Genomic DNA, 17,562 nt, shown 5'->3' with positions numbered 1-17,562 from the left:
GAGTTATGGAAAAATTGCACATAGAACATGACAGTGTGTTATGAGGAAAAATTAAGATGAAGTTTATTTTACTTAAATATTTTTAAGCAAGTTTGTTGATTTCTCCTGTGCCTTGAAATGTGTGACATTTGCCCTTTTTTTTGTCTTTCAGCTGGGGAACTCAAAATGTGAAAATTACTCATCAAAGAATGTTCGGCACTAAAGTTTGAAAAATCAGACAAGACAACCCTGCAGTCCTGAGGTCCTGAAGCCCAGCAGGACCCAGCCCAACATGACTAGGAATATGTTCTGCCGTTGCTGATCTTTGGAAGGACTGTAAATATCAGGTCAGGCAGAAACTATACCCCCATTAGACTCTGAACTCAAGGTCTTTCAGGAGCACTTGCTTTCTGGTGTCATGGACAGCATGACATTAATGCCAGTTTTCATTCAGAGACAAGCTGAGGGCTGGGAGCATGGAATGGATAAAACAGTGGTGGCTTTGCAATATTTCTATTGTTTTTCTCAGTGCCTTTGAAACTTTCAGCAATGTCTGAAAATGATGTGTGTATTTCTGGATCCACTTCACTGACACACTTCACTGAAATATCAGTGGAGTTGGTGGTTTGGGGTTACCTACTTGCATGTTATTTGCATTATTTTTCAGAAAGTTCCTGAGGCAACCAAGCACTTGCTTCACCTGGGCAAGAAGCTAAGTCCAATTAAGATGAAATGCTGTATTAGACCTGGCTGGGCTCATGGACCATGTAACATCATTTGCCAACTGCTGGGCTGGAATTTGAACATAAAGGTGACACCAAGCTGTGATCCAGGGACAGATGAGTGTGGTGAAGGGGCAGGATGGGGCAGCACTGAGGGCAGTGCTGGTGGGCAAGGTCACAGCTCTGTATGTGTGTCACCACTGCAGCTATCCTTGCGCTGACTTGACAGATGAGGAACGTCCTAAAACAAGGAGAAAACTAAAAAGTTAGGGGTTGTCCCCTCTTCTGGAGGCTAGTTTATTCCTTTATGAGATGAGCAGGGATGCTCTGCATCCTTCCTTGAAAAGATGGTTTGAAGGAGGGTTGAGGATTAGAACAGAAGGTTAGCACAGGAATCCCTCATATTGCCCAGACAGCAGCTTAAGAGTGGGTTTTGGTTTTTTTTTCACTCCCTACCTGCTGGATGTTGTGGGTTGCTGTTTAATTATAGCCAGTACCTCCAGAGCCATGACCAGGCCAGGCAAAAACTTCCCTGGCAGACAAAAGCAGGTGTGAGTTTGCCTGGTAATACCTGTACTTAACCCTTTAGGCATTTGTCAGTCACTGGGCTACGAATGTCAGATGAGGGGAGCTACGACACAAACCAAGTTTTGCAGTCACCCTGTATCTGAAGGTGCAACCTTGTTTGGCAACAAGTCCCTTTCACTGCTCCTATGTCCCCATTTCTTTCTTGTTCCTATATTCTGCTGTCCTTTCCACCCTGTCTTGTATTGGACAAGTCTAAAGAGAGCAAGCCAAGGCAGCAGCACATCCTGGAATGCCTGGGAGGGAAAAAACCCCACAGCCAGGGGTCAGCCCAAGAGAAAACCCTAGATACAGTTTGGTGACCTTCACCAGCATCACAGCATGGCCCCACTGCCACAGCAACTCCCACCAGTCCAGACAGCACGCCCGGGGAAGAACGTGCCATTCCTCTTTGTTAGATGGAAAGGAAAGCCACTTATTCAGTGTCTGAGGAGGTGGGGAAATGCTGAGTTTCAGCAGTTCATAAGTAATTTTAGCAGCTCTGCCAGCATCTCTGCTTATCTGGGGCCTTGCAGGGTGAGGCAATGCATTATCAGCACATCACGGTCTGGGGCACGTGGGCTGCCAGTGGGGTTTGCAGACGGCTAAGCTGGCACATCCCCAGTGGAAGTTGCCTTCTGATGATTGGGGATTTGCATGCCATATTTTCAGCAGGCTCTGAGATTTCAGCCCTTTGAAGAGCACTTTGCAGTGATCTGTTTTTGACTAAATTCTTGTCTTAAAAATAAGTCCATTCTCCCATCTCCCACACTGCCTGGGAGCAGGAGTCACTGCCTGGCCATGCACGGGTGGTTTGAACTAATTCCGTTGCAAAGTTGCTGCAGAAATTGCTGAGGATTTTAGAGCACTTTTAGGACTGAGAGCTGAATGACAGAATGCAACAGTCAACCAAATCCACTCTGCTGTTGCCATCATATTTGTTGCTCTTGTTTCTTCAGAGGCATCAATAGTCTATCCTATATCCCAATTAACTGCAGCTTCTGCAGCTCATGCTCAGATGCAGGAGTCATGAGTCCTCCCTTTTACACAGAATAAGCAGCAGCAATGAACCAAGTAGCAAAAACATGTGAGCTGCAAGTTGGTAGCAGATATTGTTCTGCCTAAACTACTCTACTGCTGTTCAAGTAAAACTACTGTGCAGCAGTCAGGTCTGGTTTTTGTTGTTTGGGTTTGTTTTTGTTTTTGTTTTGTTTTTTTTTTTACTATTATCATCACATTGTGCTCTGGAATTCAATTTTCTGTATATTTTTCAGGCTCTGCATGAAGCCTGGATCTCCATGAATAGATGGAATTGAAATTGAAGGATACCATCCAAATAGGTAAACACGCCAGAAACATTATCTGGGTCACATTTGGGCAACAGGGCTCGCTCTGTTTTAAGTGCAAATGGGTTACTGATGATTTAGATGAACTTCCTGAAGAGTGTTTGAAATTCCTGGCACACGTTTGATTTCCCATCTGCTAGAAGGTCTTTGATGAGCCCACAAAGAGACATTGGACTGGAGCTGCTGCTCTTCATCTCTGGTTGGGCTTCTTAAGATTGACCAGTTTGCATTTTTTTGCATTTGTATAACTTTGATTTCCAAGGAGAAAAAGGGCTTACAAGGGACTGTGTGACAAGCTGCTGGGGCAGAGATGTTCTGTAAACTCTCCATGTGCTGTCGTCAACTTGTTCCAACACTGCCAGTTCTTTATGTCTGCTAAAATTATTATGTAGAGTCTAATTTTGACCTCATTTAGGCCAGATCTAACAGTAATTAAGTAATTTGTTCTGTCAGAGGGAACTTGAGGCTAGCCTGGGTTACAGGTGCTAAAAACTTTATGCCTTCTCCTGAAATGTCCCTTGTTTAGTGTGTAAATAGATGGTGTGTTCTTCTCTTTCATGCCCTTCCTCACCTGTTAAAAAATATCTTTTCTGGAGCTTGTGTTGTAACTTACCAAAACGCAGTGCCTGGTAGGGTTGAATTCAAATTGAATATTTTCCATTTTTTAAAGCAGAAGAGAGCTATGGCAGGAAGGCAAGGGGACCAGGGTTTTGGAAGTGAATTTTTTTTCGGGAATGGAACCAAGAGTCCTGTTGACAGGGCCTGAAGTTCTTATTCTTTGCACATAGAAGTAACAGGGGCTCCTGTGTCTTTGCAGTGCCTCTCAGGAGATTCCCCTTTCAGGAGAAGGATAAGGTGCCCACAGGTCCCAGCCTCTGGGCAGAAGTGCAGCACAGCTCCAGGGAGACTCAACAGCTGGAGACGAGGTTCAGGGGACAAAGTTGCTCTTCCAGAATGGAAGAAATGACAAAGCAGGGAATGTTCTCTATTCACCTTCTCCTGCTCCACGATCTCATAATTTTGCGGTAGTGCCTTGGTTTTTTTAATTCAGCATCTTGCCTCTGGACACCTCCTGAGAGGTGCCACAATCTGAATATGCTGAGCAGTACTTGTGCCCAAGAGCTGTCTCCCAAGCCACAGCCTGTTGCAGAGCTGATAGCCCTGGCAAGGGTGCAAGGAAGGATGATGCTGTTCTACAAACAGGTGAGCACATGGCACACATACAGAACCACAGTAAATGTTTGCTGAGATCTCACCCTCAAGCTTTTAGCTTCTGCCTCTGGTGGGAATGTCTGCATTTTCTTCCACTGAGTGCCTTTTGACATATTAAAGGCATGTCAGGAACTGAGATCCCAGGGGATCCATTGGTCTTATTTCTGTGGATGCTTGTACCCTGGGTCTATTTGAAGAAGGATGATTCATTCAACTGCTTGAGCTTATGGGTCTGTGTGTCACTTCCCATTGTAAGGAGAAGGGTCTTGTTTGCTATCATGGATTGGTTGGGGCTAATTTTGGGGTAGATCTAGGATGGAAAAAATGCTTTACGCAGCAAGACAGCGGCTGATTCAGTTTCTTCCATGTTGGATGCTGGTGTTTAGAGTCTCCAAGGCAGGAAGTTTTATCAAGCAACATCAAACAGATGTTCCTCATCGTGTTCCAGCTGCATTGACTGGCAACCTGCTCAGTCAAACACTTGAGGTGGATACAGGCATTCATTCTGCATGGACAGTAGTTTATTAAACAATGCACCTGGAAACAGCAAAGCATTTTTAAAAAGAATTATCTGTACCAGTGTTCATGGTAAATGCACCAGAAGCACTTGTAGTCATGGCACTCACAGGAACTGGAAGGGGCCTGAATTATTGATTTTGCAGGAAAAGTGAAGAAATTGTTCTCTGGATTTTCACACCTGCTGGTCATGGTAGGAATCCACATTGGCAACATCTTTCTGATGGAGTGCACGGTGAACTGTGGCACTGCAGGATACAGCTAAGCATTCTGTTTTGGAATGGCTGAAGGGAGAAAAGATCAGTATCAAAATCCCAGGGTTTTCCATTGTTGATCTAAGGAAAAGGCCTCTCTTAGTGGCCAGGAACTCCAGCAGATGTTTCTGGCCTTTCCAGATGCAAAGATGTAAGTGTGTTGCTCCCAGAGGGAACATCTTCACAGGGATGTTGCAGGAGCTGAAGAGATTAGGAGAGATTTGGATAGTGGGGCAATATCAGGCATCAGTGGGTGTCAGCTCAGGTGATTGCTTCAGGGCTCTGCCCCACCTGGATCCCAAAGCAGGGCAATAAACCAGTCCTGTTTGCTGGTTGCCATGGCTGTGCTGGTTCCCATTTCTGGCACAGGCACATCTGTGCTTCATTGCATGCAGGGCATGCATTTGGGGGTGTGTGATGGTCCTGGAGGCCAGAAGACTTGCCATCATATGCTGCATGGGCAGGACAACAGCTCTTTGCAGGCTGAGTGAAGGCAGTCTGGAATTTCCTTCAGAAACTTTCATGCCTCACCAGCACTGAGTCTGGAGCTGTGGTGGAAGCTGCTGGGGTCAGCTTTCTTTGGACATCTACTTATCTGGAAAGTCTGGAGTTTTGGGTCCAGTGGGGAGTAACTAACACGGTGCTAAAGGAAACATCTCCATCCACTGTGTGGGAGGGTGAGACCTCTTCCCACAGGCAGAATGTGTCCAGTATGATGCTGCTTCAACTGCTTTGAGAGTTGTGGCCCACTTTGAGAGAGGCACAGGTAGAAATGGAGCACAGGACCCTGCAAAGTGACACTGCAGCTGCTACTGCTGGAACCACACCTCAGCCCCCACTGCAGCTGGAACTGCACATCAGCCCCCCCCCCCCCCCCCACCCCCCCCAACTACAGCAAGCTCAGGCTGATTGCTTCAAATCACTCAGCTCAAATAGTCATAAGGTCCTTAAAAAAAATAATCTTGAATCCAAATAATCCTGTGCAGTCCAGGGTAGCACTTGGGTTTAGGCATGTCCCTGGGGTGCTAGAGCCCACACAGGCCATAGCCCTATGTCCAGCACGCAGGCTGTGGCCACAACTGGACACATTAATGATCCACATGCCATGAAGAATTTGCTGTAGTATAAATCAGCAGTCATTTGTTCCTGGCTTATCAATGGGAAGGAAAACACTGCAGTGCAACAGCTCCATGAAAAGTTAAGTCTTGGAGCCTCATAATTGGTAGGAGCATAGGCTGCAGAGGGGATTGCATGATAAGCAGGCTTTCCCACCTCTCCTAAAATGTTGACAGTTACCAGAAGCCGGCAGCAGAGTTTCAACCCTACACAGGATGTAACAATCAGATGAACCAACTGAAGAAGAAGAAATATGACTCTGATGGACACTACAGATCATTTCCAGAGGCAGGATCACAAGAGCTGACACTGAATTCAGGGATGCACATGCAAGCAGGGCCAAGGCAGCTTTCAGCCACCCCTTCACTTCCCCCTGAAGATCCCTAAGGAAATGTTATCCCACAGTTGGGGTCCTGCATGGACATAATGTAGGTTTGATAGGGCAGGCAGCCATCAGTGGTGTTATCTCCCTTCTGCATGGAGGCCCCTTCCAGCACGAGGCTTTCACTTGGCACACAGTGCTGAACTCAGGATGAGAAAAGAGCAGAGTGTGTGGGAGCTGCTGATTTTGTCTCCTTGGTGGGACTGTTTTTTTTAATAAAAGGATCAGATGTCGTGCTTCCTTGAAAACATGACAGTCTATGGGAGAGTTCATTAGTTTATGGCAAGTTGCAACACTGTGGAGCCTGGCTGAAAGCAAATGTTATTGCAAAGAGTTATCACTAAGGGGAGAAGAAAACAATGTCCTGAGGAAATAAACTCGACAGAGCAAATCACAGAGCAATATAAAGCTGTGGAGTACAGGCAATAGAGCAGAATTCTTTCTCAGAATAAAGGGCCCCAGTCACCTGTTTTTAATGCCAATGTTTGCTTTCTGCATATTCACTGAATACGAGGGATACATCTGTCCAGAACTCTGTCTCTAATGGGAGTAACAAGTATCATGATTTCAGCTGGCTGAACTTATTAACCACTAGTACAAAATATGTCTTTGTGGCCATCATTAAATAATGATAACACAAGTAAAATGCCAGTGAACACCAGTTTTGTGTTGGTTGTTTGGGGATTTTTTTGTTTGAAAATTATGTGGTTTGATTTCAAGTTGTATGGAATATTTCAAAAAGTACTTCTTTCCACAAAGCCCCCTATTAAAATACAGAGTGAAGACTTCCTGACGGTCAGCTTCATTGATGAATAGCGTGTCTCAGTTCTGAGCAAAGCTGGAGGTGCAAGGGAAGAGGAAATACTGGTTTTCATTCATCTCACATAGCTGTACACTGCCACTCCTCTTTCAGTTAATCTAATTCACACCAAGGGCTGAAACCATAGCATCAGATTTGGAGATGTGCAAAGGTGGATTGAAAATAAGCCATTGCTTTCCTTGCTGAGCCTCATGGCACTTGCAACATTGCAGAGCGCTCCAGTTCTGCATTGTCAGGGCTTTTCTTGTGTTTTCCATTTTTATTTCCTAACTAGAGAATTTGTACAGCTTTGTTTTTCTTTAGCCTCATGGATGCATAAGTTTCTCCTTCAGGCAATGGGATCCTGTGTCTGCTCCCAGCCCAGCTACCTACACCAAGCCATTGTGGGGCTCTGATAGCCCCTTGGAGCTTTTTGAGGATGGTAATTTCTTCCTTGGTGTTTTGGCTGTCTTAAAAAAATATGAGAGCAAAGCATGGTGTGACTTGACATGGCTTGTCATAACTATCCCTGCAGCCCTTTGTCCTGGGGTGGACAGTGCCCACCTCCACATGCTGCGTAGCCTTGGAGGAGAGGTTTGCTCTGCTGCTCTGGCTGCTCCTTGCACCCACAAAGCTCCTTTTTCCAAATGCCTGTGAAATGGAGGGTGACTCTTCCTTTGTATTTCTCCTTCCCTAGTCCTCTCACCAGCTCAGGTTTGGCCCGGTGTTCCTAAATTTTGCATGCATTAGTGTTGGGGTGCAGTCCCAGTAGATCCTCTGCCTGAGGAGCTGACTGGCATTTTGGTGGCACTACAACCTCTGGTTTTAGCTCTGGTGACCTCAGAAATAAGAGGCCAACGTCTTGAACAAGCTGCCTGAGGAGCCTGGGATAGGTCAGAGATTTCTTGAGCAGATCAAAAGCCAGAGATGCTTTTCTGACAGCCCTGGAGCTCCCTGTCCTGATTTATGAATTTTATACGCTCTATATATTTAGCTGAAGAGGCTCACTGGGGGAACAGTTTTTGCAAGCAGGAAAGAGAATGTGACTTCAGAAAGTCACCATCTACCAGGAGATAACCCCTCAAAAGCACTTTCTGTAGAGCCATCAACCATGGCAAAAGGAGCCCAGGAGACTTGGCAAAAAATGTCAGGATATTTTAGCAGACCAGCATTTTTAACAGGGAAAATGGGGAAACAGACTCAAACCCCAGGAACCAGGAGCTCTGGACTAGGGGTAGCAGACCTGCAACCTCACCTCATTTCAAAAGTCTTCTTTCTCCTTCTTTGGAACCTCACCAGAGCCCAAGGGGTATAGCTTGCTCTCCCTCTCAGTAAGTGCTACATGCCTTGGCAGGTTTGAAGTTTCATATTCTCTTTTGGAGGTTGGATGCACAAACACTGCCAGGCTCTTGGGGCTGTTCACTGCCCAGAGAGCTGTTGTCATAGCAGTGACATTTAGCTCATGTTCTTGAGGCTGTCTCCACAGGTTAAAGGGTTGTGGTGCTTTGCTGTCCCCTCTGTGAGATGCGACTGAACTCAGCCCCATGTCTGCTTGTCCAGATGTGAGCCCTGTTCTTGACAGATGGAGCACAAGGGATAATTTCCCGACATTCATAGAAAACAGGGCAGGAAATCTCTTAATTCCTACTTTTAAGGCCAGAGTATTTCCATGTGCACAGTACAGTAATCCTGATATCAAGTTTGTAGTTTCTGCACAGGTTATAGAGTTCCAAGCAGTCTTCAAGTCTTGCAGTCTTGAAGGCTTTGAACAATAAATATCCACCACATCCAAAGCCTGAATAGTTATCTGCTGGACCAACTTCAGTATGTTGTGCTCTAACACAAAAGTGCCCCATTTAACTTCCAGTGTGTACATCTTGTTTTGTCTCTGTTCCATAGAAGAGGAAGGCCTCTGCCAGAAAATGCTTTCCCAGGACCTAGCTGTAGATGCCAGCTCACCTCCCAGCTCTCTCCTGGCCAGTCTAAATACACTGAAAGCCTCCAGCTCTTTCTCTGTAAGACAGTTTTCCAATTCTGAATGATCCTCATATTTTTTGTCCTGGTCCAGGCAAGTAAAGGACTGTACCAGCTCTTGGTCCTGGAAGGATTCTCTGCTCACCTGTGTGAGAATTTGTGGTGAAACTAAAGCTCCTGTCTTCACCTTCTGCTGAGAAAGCATGTAAAAATGCTGCCCTCGAGCAGGCACTGCCACTGAGGAGAAGTTTAAGGGTGAGTATTTTGAAGCCCTGTTAGGGCTGGCCATGGAGAATTAGGGAATCCAGTAGCTGAATTTCAGTGTTCTGTCAGACTGGAGTCCTTTTTTTCCACTGCACATGAACTGAAATGATCAGATATGCTGTGTGATGGCCATTCAGACATGTTGGGGATTAAAGGCATAGACAGGCAGCCTGGAGCATAGGCTGGGTCTCTGCTGCCCTGAGGTAAAGTCTTAGGGACAGCAGCAAGGTCCTTACAAATGCTCAGCTGGAGTTATTCTGGGATAACAGAGAGACATGGCAAGTGTGGAAAGTCTTAAACTTCTGCGCTAAGAGGAGCAACTTTGCTGCTGCCACCAAGCCAGCACTGTCGCTCTTCAAAGAGAGGCTGGGTGAGTGGTACAATTTGTTGCTTGAAGAACATCTGAATGTGCATATTCTGTCAATTTTGGGAATTTGGGGAACCAGTTCTTCCCTTCTCTTTTAATGTCAGTGTAAAGCAGGCTCCTTGGGTACTTTCACTTTCTCAGAATGACTGTAGGGTCAATCTTGACACTAAATGCAAAGGAAGTGGAGGTAGTCCCAGAAAACATCTATCATGAGTGAGCTGAATCACAGAGAGCAAGCCCTGGCTTATTTTTTTTTTACCCTGTGCAGAGGCAAATTTTGTCATCATATCACTCACATAACCTTTCAGATGAACTTAGTAATCATAATATGTTTTGGTTTGGCTTCTTTCAGATTAAAACCTTGCCTTTCAGAAAAAGGAAACCATAAGTTAAATAACTCCAAAATTAGGTATTTCTGAAGGATAATTAGTGGTCTTCTTTCTTACCAAAAACAACCCAAGACTGTGCTTTAAAAAATAACTTGTAGTAATTCCTACTTCAAATGTGATTAAGTTAGCAGGATGTTATCAGTTATTCAAACCGCACTTTAGGGTATTATCTACAAAAAATTATTACTACAGATCTCTGTAACTTTTTGAAAAATAAACCAGATTCTATGTCCTAAATCTCACCATCTGGTTCTCTCTGCTTCAACAGTTGCACCCATGGTTTTGTTTGCCTACACACAAATTACTGACCGATCATTCTTTTATTCCCTGGTCTTGTAGATAGGGGGACCTATGTAAAGTGAATGCAGGTACAGATCCCTGCCCCCAGTGATTTCATATGGATGCAAAAATACCGGAGTTATAATCCTCCTCTTTCATAATTTTGAACGAAAAGGGATTTTAATTGCATAGCACGGGCATCAGATCTGTGTTTGTAAGAGTTCACTTTAAAAAGCAGTGACCATGCAAATATATAAATATATGCTTTGTAGGGATATATGCCTGTATACGCATGCACAGGCTCTGTATACACAGAAAGACACACACACATACTTAGGAGATGTGTATATAACACTCACTTATATACAAATCCATTGCCTGTTATGAAACAATCATCAAGATATAAACAAGAAAAAGTTAAACCACGGATGGGCACATTTTCAAGTGCTGCTGGAGGGTTTTATCTACAGTATTGAAGAAGTGCTATCAAAACTGAAATAGGGCACTCATTACAAAGAAATCTTTACGTAACTGCTGGAAAGGTTTGCGGAATAACCAGATGTTGTTGCAAAGACACTTCTCCTCCCCCTCTCCCCACTTCTTTCCTTCTTTAATAGTTCGATTAATTCTGCACATAAACCAGGCTGATAAAAGTTCTAAGCTGCAAACTTCCCCACATCTGGACACTGTCGAAGCCAGATTGTTCAGCGGTGCACTTCAGTTGCTTTTAATCTCCCTCAATAAAATAAAAAACTTCCAACAAGTAATGCTGACCTATATATATTTTTACACTGTAAACACTGACATCTGCAAGCTGCTCCAAGCGAGCACACAGCACTTTCCACCCAGCAATCGCTTGCCCCTCGCCATAAGAGAAATACGCAGCTCATGCAGTCGTAGCAGAGTATTCACCTAAACTCTCTGCTATTTCCAATCCTCTGGCTAATTACTGTCAGGGGAGAAATCAAAGATTAGCTGTTTTGCTGGAGGAAGGAAAAATAAACGACCTCTCTGAGTATGTTGCTTAACATTGCCTGACCAGAAACATTTTTCTACTCACACAAGGAGAGCAGCAGTAAGGAAAGCAGTCCCGGTCTCCTCCAGTACCCCATTTCTGGATCCCACTGGCAACCAGAAGCCCAACTTCACGGCGTTGAGCAGCTCATCCTCCCTCTCTGGAGCCAGTCTCCTGCGTTTGTGCTGTCAAGCCCGGAGCCCCTCTTCGCGAGGCTCCCGGCTCAGGCTCGCCGGGAAGGCGGATCCAGCCGCTAAAGCCCAGCTGTGCGTGGGGTCCGCCCAGGAACTGCAGCTTGTGAACGAACTAAGCCTGACTCTCCTCTCGAAATATGTATCAGTATGAGAGGGGGATGCTGAGGGAAGAAGTCAGGCTCTGAGAAAAAGAGTTTGATTTTTTTTTTTAAATTTTTTTTTCCCGGTGTCAATGCGGAGCTGCTCCTGGCTCCATACGGCCCAAGGATCTTTGAAGGGGACCTAAAGCCTGCTGCATGCATCTAATCAAAAAGGCATGGGTACCCCTGCATGAGGCTTTCATCTGAATAAAGCACGGAAGGTAATGCCTGAATAAGCTGAGCTGCCATTAGTTCACTACCTTACCCCTCTATTTTAGAAATTATCTTTTAAATAAGTTTCAACAGGCTATATGTATAATAGGGATAATTAAAAGTTTTAGGGCAGCTTTTTCAGAAAGATCACATTAATGTGAGCTTAGCCTAAAATAGATGCTTGCGAACCATTAAAGCAGTGGGATTTAAACATATATGTTTTCCTGAATCAGGGCCTAAAATAATAACATAAAGCATTTAAATATCAGCTTTCTCCCCAAGATCTTGAACTGCTCTGCAAAAGCTTGTAAGAAATATTATCCCACTTGCAAAAGGGAAACTGTGAAATGTAGCAGAATTCTGACTTGCCTTGGTTGTTAACACAATCAATCAGTGGCAAAAGGAGGAGTAAAATCCTCAAACTCTTGCCCTATGATCTACCCCAGTCCTTCAGATCAACGTGCTTGAGTGTGGCAGAGAAAGAGATGTTGTAATTAAAGCTTTTTGCAACAGCAAAAAAAAGATAATATTTAATAGTTACTGAAAATATTGACTAATTTTAATGCATATACTGTGTTCTAATTCAGTGAACATCCAGCTGCTTATTTACCCATTTTACAATTCATTTTTTGGTTCATTAATCAGTTTGAGGTGGATATGTGGTGTACCTATGTATGCTTGTGTGTGTATTTGTTCATTATGTGTGTGTATTCACAGTGAAGGTTTTCCTCCACTGAACTTGAAGGCCCTTTCTTTGTATCCATCTTGCTAATGATTTGCACCCACTTCTTTTGTAAACTATTTATAGAAATTATTCTGTTAGGGTGTTAAATAATGGTATCTCTTTTCCCTTTTTCTGTGTTTCTAAAGAGAAAAGAGGAGATGTTAGACGTGGTTCTGGCACTGTTGATAAACCGTGTCTCCTGTGCCATGGTGACACACACATTCATTCCTCTGCAGAGGGTTGCTTGGTCTGCTCTGACTTGCTTCAGGGTGCCCAGATGCAAGTCAGCTCAGCCTGGCCTGCATAGGAAAGTGCCTGCATGTCCCTGGCCCAAGCTACCACAGATCAAACACGACCTCTGAAGACTAAGAATGAACAAATGCTCAGCAAACTTTCAGAAAGAGGTTATTTTCCAACAAACATATTGGAACTGCTCATGTTGGAGCTGCTGTGTGCATGTCGGTTTCTCGGGGTGACCTGCCAGCTCTCCTCTCTTGGATTCAGTGCATTTCAAAATGCTCATGGATTTCTCAGACTGCCAGTTGGATTTTCAGATGTGAACTCTTGTGCGTGTAACAAGACAACTGGATAAGGCTTGTGTTAGCAACATCACAGGTTATTCAAGATCCATGGGAGCCCCCTTTAAAACCAGGAAGAAACCCCTGCTGTCTATGAGACTTGGAGAGAAATAATGTCCCCAGCAGGCGTCCAGAAGGGCTTTAAACAATGGTGGACATTGACAAAATATGCTGTGTGATTTGGAAATGCAAGAGAAGCATGGGGTATTATTTTTTTTAGCAGGAGAACCTGGGAAGGCAGCAGGATGCCTGCACAATGTCACTGCAGCCAGGGACCCTGAGCTGCAGGATGTGCATTTTCCAAAATTCCAGGCAATCCCAATCAACTTCTGAGCCAAACTGAACCCTATAAAATGCTTTGTCCTGTCTGCAGAATAATCTTATTAAGAGATTTGGGGCCAGATCTCACTGAAATGAGAGCAAAGGCAGTAGCTGTCCCATGCAATGGCATTTTCACAAGGCAGTTTACAGGAAGCTCTGCAAGAGGAAACTTTTGGGGACCAATGCCTGTCCTGCTCTTCCTCAACAGTTATATATATTTTTAGATGGTGTTAGATCTTCTGCTTGGCAAAACAAGCTGCCACGATGACATGGGCAGAGGTTTGCTTTCCTAAACTGGCTACTGGGCACTGCCAGCTGCTTTCTGTGCAGAGGAAACCTGCCTGTCTTTTCAGCCCATGTGTAAGATTGCACAGAGCTAGATGTACCCTCCTGCAACCTGCATTTTCAGTCCACTGAGCTGAGGCTATTGCAAGCAAACCTCATCTGAAGAAGAGGAGGGAAGTGAGGCTGGCACTATGCCATGAGTCACTCTCAGCATGTGCCTCACTGACCTGACTACCAGCTCTGTTCTGGAGAGCCTGCTTATTTCTTAGAGCTTATCCAAGGAAAAAATTCAAACTAAAAATCCACCAAATTTACTTGGGCTAAAGTGAATACTCTGGGGTTTAACCTAAAGTGCCTAAACTCGCATTATAGAGCTTTGCTTCCATGAAGGAGCGCAGTGACCTTTTGAGTAAGACACTGGGGAGGAAGAAGAGATAAATGGTTATTTTTATTGTTGGCTTGTTTATTCCTTTTGGTGTAAATTCCCCTGCTCCTCTATTAGTGGTCTGGACAGCCTCATAACTCAAGACACGCTGAAGGCTGGATTTAAGCTGAGGAACATAAGGTCTCTGCAGGGTGATTTTTTAAGTTGCATTGTGGGAGCAGTTTTCCCAAAGTTCTCATTTAGGAGCTGGAAGATATTTACTAGAGAAGTAAAATAAAACTTTAGACACCTGAAACAATACAGCATATGTTTAAATCAGGGTTTCAAACAGCCTGGGTTTCCACTGTGGGAGGCAAGGCTCAGCAATCAAGCAATAGATTTGAAACTCCCAACATGGGCACTAAATACCCCTGCACAGGGTAACCTCACAGTGGACATGTGCCACACCCAGGTGAGTCAAATCTGTTATTCCCAGGGGTGAAGATCACCTTCATGTGATGGGGAATGTGAAGGGAGAGAGAGAAGGGGACCACACAACCATGCTCCAGACAGTGGTAATGTAAGGACTGATGCTCCTGAGCTTCTCTGGACCTCCTCCATGCTTCCTAGGCCCCAGAGATCTAGCAGAGTACTGGGTTTAAAATGACTGGCTACAGCAAAAGGTGCTAGGTTTACTTGTGCAATCAGGATATATCCTTCTGCCCCTCTTGATTGCCTACACATTTCATGACTGGACTAATACCTGATGCATCTGTGTTGCTCTTTTTAAATCTGTTTATATAAATAATGATGTCTGGCTTCAGATGAGGTCTGTGAGTGTCTTTGTTGTTAGCAGAATTTGTTTTATACCTTGAAGTATTAAAAGACAGGTCTAAGGAAAACATCTAAGGTGATGGGATCGGGACTTAGCTTCTACTAATGGGCACAAATCCATGAGTATGGATTTGTTTGTATGTTGTGTGCTCATGTTGTACTACCCCCAAGATGCCCTGGCAGTTAATTAAATCCCAGAAATGTCATCACTTCTGCATCTTATAAGCACAACCTTGCTTTCACTGTGTCACCAGCAACAGTTGCCCGAGAAGGATGTGCATCCTTCGGTGTGGATCCAATCCAGCCACTGTCTCCACCCTGCATTCACAAGGACACTGGCTCCAGTCCTGGGACAGGTGACTAAATTCAAATGTCATTGCCTGCTGGCACTAAGGGTGCCCATCACTCTCTGGGAAAAGTTCTCATTACCTTGCATTGCCTGAGTTTCACAGGGTTTTGATGTTTGAGATCTTGGTCCTATGTGGTCCTATGGCTTGGGATCCCAAATGCCACAATGACCTCTGGCATTTTCCATTCCCTTGCTACAGCTTGTCCCAGCAGTGGTGTGGTAACCTTTGATGTTCCGATGGCATGAGGAGTCCATCAAAGCCAGCACTGCATCCTGAGGGACAAAGCCATACCTCCTTTGGGCACAGGTGGCCTTGTCTGCTTTGCCACAACCCCTTCTCCTTAGCCCTGCCAACTTCCCTGTGCTCCAGCCTCTCAGCTAATGCTTGTTTTGTTAGCCACACAGGATAATTGCATTTTCTAAATGATGTCTGACTTTTACTGGAGTCTATGCATAGTCCAGAAACACTGGCCTATGTTCTAACTTCTCAGACTGTGTAACAGGTTCCTTGACCAAAGCTGCATCAAGATTACATAAAGGTCTATCCATCTCTACCATTTAGAATGCTATTGAGTTGGCTCGTTGCTTTTCTTTCTCTTCAATTCTGTCACAAATAATCTGCCTTTCTTCTTTTGAAGTTTTCTTATGGCTTACTTTGAGCTGCTTTTGAAGCCACTTTCAATATATTTGCATTCATATTGTTCATGTGTTTGTACAGATTGTTTCAAAAATGTGGATTCATTTTGGTTTTCTTGCTTTTATTTGTGGACTGAGATATGCCATTGCTGAAAGGGATGGAAGCCACTGCTACCAGTTTCAGACTGAGTGAAACTGAATGATTCTCCCCACCCCAAACCCATATCTCTTTTCCACCCTTTCTCTGAAAGATTAACAAAATGCTGTTTTTTCTACACCTTAGTACTCATTACACTCAGATATTTTGATGATAGAAATATGTCTCTGAGGAATCTATTTTTCCACCTGCATTCTGCCATGCTGAAGCAGATACTCATGCATTTTACTGACAGTTTTTTGACATTAATTCCTCTTCTGTATTTTCTTAGGGATCCTAAGCAAGCACTGTTTCCTGCTGTATCCATCATACACCAAGGACATCGCACACAGACGGATGCCAGGGTCTTCAGTGAGGATCAGCCTTTGGGGTGCAACAGCACAACCTGGCATCACTTTGGCTGCTGGATGCCTTTGGAGAGGAAATACCTTCAGTTCTGGAGGAATTAGTCTGTAGAGGAAAGTAGGAGCTGTTTGACAGCCTGACTCATGATCTTTTGTATTATTATTACTGGTAGTGAAACTATGATAGGATCCAGGAGCCTGAACCATGGATCAGGAATGTGCTTTTGAAGAGAAACTCCTGGCCTTCCTGCTTTGGCTTGTTTACAAGGCAGTCTTAAGGCAGGCACACGTGGAGTTTTTTCAATAGCAGCTGAACTCAAAGTTGTGAAGGGAGGTCAGTCCCTGGGAGTGGGCTAGAAGCACCCTAACAATTATCAGCTAAAATACATGTGGTATGGATGGTGGGCTCTCAGTTCCAGGATGTCCCTCCATGAATTTACTCTGTCCTGAACTTCCCTGCTTCTGAGCACCAGCACAGCCAGATCCTGCACAGCATACGCAGTCAGCAGGAATATTGGTTGGTTTACTCTCTCCTCCTGCGGTTACTGAAAGGCTGTGGGTGTTGCAGGACAGATGCAAAGCAGAGACACTGCTTTAGGTGTTTTCATTCTGGTTCTCAGCAGGATGATGGTTGTTGGTGGTGATTTTATTATATTTTAAATCTATCTACTTCTAAGAAGTTGAAGGGTGAGGAACTTGAAATTAAGATACTGATAATAATGTTGTGACAAAGGGGAAAATATCTGAAATATTTAAATATTTCCCATTAATGTGGGGGGGGGGGGGGGGGGTTAAGTGTGTTGTTTGCTAGAGCAACTCAGGCTGTTGAAAGATCCAATAAGAACACGTTGCATTACAAAAAACACCAGGAAGCCAGTTTATAAGGTAATATTCCTTGCTTAGCTTTCTTCCATTAAAAAGCAGTTTATTTGATGTAACAGTAGGGTTAAAACAAATAGACTTACAGAATAGAAAAATATGGAGCTCCTTGTTTCCCAGAGACTGTAATGCGAGTCAGGGCAGCTTCAGAGACTGAAGGGACTTGCAGGTAGGAAGTTGAGTAGTTTGCCTTCTTAAAGTTGAAGAACAAGGGACATGCTGCCTAGTGAAGATGCTGAAGAGCAGGAGAGCGTCCTGATCAGACTGACTTGCAGGAGATTGGACTCACATCCTGACAAGAGGGGGTCCAGGGAGACCCTGGGTGCATGAGTGGTTGTGCCTAATTTGGGGGAAAGCACTACAGCT

This window comes from Cinclus cinclus, chromosome 9 (genome assembly GCF_963662255.1).
Source record: "Cinclus cinclus chromosome 9, bCinCin1.1, whole genome shotgun sequence".
NCBI lineage: Eukaryota > Metazoa > Chordata > Aves > Passeriformes > Cinclidae > Cinclus > Cinclus cinclus.
The sequence above is the reverse complement of the archived record's forward strand: the minus strand, read 5'-3'. Positions refer to the sequence as shown.